We start from the raw sequence: 3,339 nt of genomic DNA, 5'->3' as shown, positions 1-3,339 counted from the left end.
GTAGATTTCTAGCACTTCATATAAATTCATATGAACTGACAAACCTGGGTCCAAGTAACGTGGCAGCAGCATGGTGGCGTGGACTAGTGGTTGCTTCTTTACATGAATAGAGGAGGGCACAAACCCCATAGTTTGCCAGCATTCATTCTGCCCACTACACATGGCAACCCTAACTGCCTGGACCCAAGAGTCACTTGACTTTGCAGTCTGAGACTGCTGTTCCTGGGATTTTAAGTTTGCCCTGTGGATGTATATGTGTTAGCATTTGCCATTTGGATATATATGCATTTGTAAGGGTGTGACTCATGTGTCTGTGTGTGTTTATTTGTATGTTTGTGAACGTGCATCTCAAAATTTACCTGCTGGATAATTGGGAGATAGAGTGTATTTGACCCTCACATTATTTCAAAGGCCACCAGATTTGGGGCACACATGTATGCAACCTGGAGATTATAGCAGGACTCACAACCAGAGATTTCCTACTGTATTATTCTAGATGGACTAACTCACATTTGGGGGGATGATCTGCTTGGGAGAAGAAGAGACAGTCACAGAGTAGATAAAAGGTGGGGCTTTCCAAAACTGGTAGCTAATTATCCTGTTGAGATTAGAAGTAAATGCTTCCTCAGAGCCCTAGGGGGCCGAGAGTGAGGTTAGGAAGCAGGGATCATCCTCTCCTCTAAAGTCTTAATTTCTTGAATACTTTTTTTGGGATGAATGAAAAGCCTTACTTACAAGACCAGTGCTCTAACCCCTGGAGCCTCAGCATTAAAACCCATATTTAAAATACAGTTTAAAAATTCCCCTACTCCACCTTTTCTAAATGTTGTGATTTCTTTTAGTGATGTCAACACTTCAGTACATCTTCAACACCTGCTTGGCTTGGATGGTAGTACAGGGGACAAAGATATGAGAAGAGTGCATGGCCAATATTCACTCTCATTTCTGGTACTCTTGCTGTGGGGTCATGCCTAGGAGATAACCGGGCTAGTGCTGAATAAACTCATGCTTTTATTTACCATCTTCTTGTCTCTCTACTTTATCCTATCTTCAAAACTTTCTTTTGTATTCTTAGCTTCAACAATTTTATTTAATTTCTAAGAGTTGCTATTTTTCAAAAAAAAAAAGGTTTATTATTGAAGTACAGTCAGATACAATGTGTCAATTTCTGGTGTACAGCACAATGTCTCAGTCATGCATATACATACATATATTTGTTTTCATATTCTTTTCCATTAAAGGTTATTACAAGATGTTGAATATAGTTCCCTGTCCTATACAGAAACTTCTTAAATTTTATTTTTATATATACTAACATTTGTAAACTTTAAACTCCCATATTTATCCCTTTCTAGCCTCTTTCCCACAGTAAACATATGATTGTTTCTTATGTCTGCGAGTCTGTTTCTGCTTCGTAGATGCATTCATAGTGTCCTTTTTTTTTCATTATTTTCTACATAAGAGTTATATCATACAGTATTTTTATTTCTCTTTCTGGCTTATTTCACTTAGAATGACGATCTCTAGGTCCATCCATGTTGCTGCAAATGGCATTATTTTATTCTTTTTAATGGCTGAGTAGTATTTCACTGTATAAATATACTACAGCTTCTTAATCCAGTTATCTGTTCATGGACTTGTAGGTTGCTTCCATGTCTTGGCTATTGTATATAGTGCTATTATGAACATTGGGGTGCATATATCTTTCCAATGATTTTTTTTTAATAGCACATTAAAGATAAAGGTAATGAGTGAGAGAGAAATCACAAGCCTCTTAAATCTTTGTTTTAGGCTTTTCCTCCTGGTCTTGTAAGATGTGTTCACTGTTCATTTATTTCAGTAGCTGTATCAGCAGTTAAGAGCTGCAAATGAAGCTGATGATAATTTGGCTTCACACCAAAAAACAGAGACTAGAGGGAAAAGAAGGAACAATCAGTAGTTTGCTAAATGCCCTATTTATTCTTCAATCAAGGCTCAGAAATGTGGGGACACAACTGCAAGTGGAGACATCTCTGTGCCACTGTCAGGTGACCCCTGCACGGAGTTGGGAGGGGGACCATGGCAGCGGCATCTGGCACACTGACCCCTCTTTTGTTTGGGGCAAACACAGTGAGAATGACTACGGACAGCCTACTCCTCCAGCCCATCATCAGACAGCCCTGCTAATCTTTCAGAACGAGAGGTGCCTTCACTTGGGCCACCACCTCCTTGACGGCCAGTGCCTGCATGATCCTGAGAGCAAACTCGAAGCTGGTTCCAGGCACCTGTCTGGTGAGGATCAGCCCATCCGTTTCCACTCAATTCTTTGAGTAGTTGTAATGAATTCCATTCATCATTTTGTCTTTAGCAAGTGGGTGTGTTGTAACTTTGTTTCCAAAACTTATTTCTGAGGCAGCAGAGCCATAGGGTAGGCACAGATGGCAGCTATGAGGCCCTTCCTCTTTTCTTATTCCTTCAGAACCTCTTTCATGGCAGCAGACTCAGATAAATTCTGTGCACCCAGGTTACCTCTGGCAGAACCACTACGTCATAAGGACCTTCTTTTTTCGCATCTTCCAGACTGGCATCAGGACAAATGACAATGTATCAGCTACACTGTACTGGGTCTTTTCCAGCCAGACCTGTGACAGTGACCTTAATTCCAGCTCGTCTCATGACATCTGCAGGAATGGCCATCTCTGTCTCTTCTGCTCCTTTAGCCAGGATGACCAGAGCTCTTTCTGAAGCCATTTTTAGGTTGTATTTTTTAAGGATTTACCTGAACCTCGCCTCTCTTCACATAGACACGGTGCCTCAGCCCATTCAGCAACACTTCTGCACCAGGGATGAAAGAACTAGAGCTGTACTAAACGGGCTCATTTTGAGTTAGAGTTCCCTCTGGTTATATACCCAGAAGTGGGATTGCTGGATCATATGGTAAGTCTATTTTTAGTTTTTTGAGGAATCTCCATACTGTTTTCCACCGTGGCTTTACTAAACTACATTCCCACCAGCAGTGTAGGAGGATTCCCTTTTCTCCACACCCTCTCCAGCATTTATCATTTGTGGACTTTTGAAGACGGCCACTCTGACTTGTGTGATGTGATACCCCATTGATTTGAATTTCTCTGATGGTTAGCGATATTGAGCATTTTTCAATATGTCTGTTGATCTTGGAGAAATGCCTATTTAGGTCTTCTGTCCATTTTTGGATTGGGTGTTTTTGTTTTTTGGTTACTAAGTTATATGAGCTGTTTATATGTTCTGGAAAATAAGCCTTTGTCACTCACATCATTTGCAAGTATTTCTCCAATTCTGTAGGTTGTCATTTTGTTTCACTTAAGTTTCCTTTGCTGTGCA

At 40.6% G+C, this 3,339-nt stretch overlaps 1 pseudogene; it reads right to left on the bottom strand.

Moving 5' to 3' along the window:
* Positions 1-2,105: 2,105 nt before the first annotated feature.
* Positions 2,106-2,833, bottom strand: LOC102506541 (annotated as a pseudogene).
* Positions 2,834-3,339: the final 506 nt, after the last annotated feature.

The sequence above is a fragment of the Camelus ferus genome, chromosome 9 (assembly GCF_009834535.1).
Source record: "Camelus ferus isolate YT-003-E chromosome 9, BCGSAC_Cfer_1.0, whole genome shotgun sequence".
Lineage (NCBI taxonomy): Eukaryota > Metazoa > Chordata > Mammalia > Artiodactyla > Camelidae > Camelus > Camelus ferus.
The sequence above is the reverse complement of the archived record's forward strand: the minus strand, read 5'-3'. Positions and strand labels throughout refer to the sequence as shown.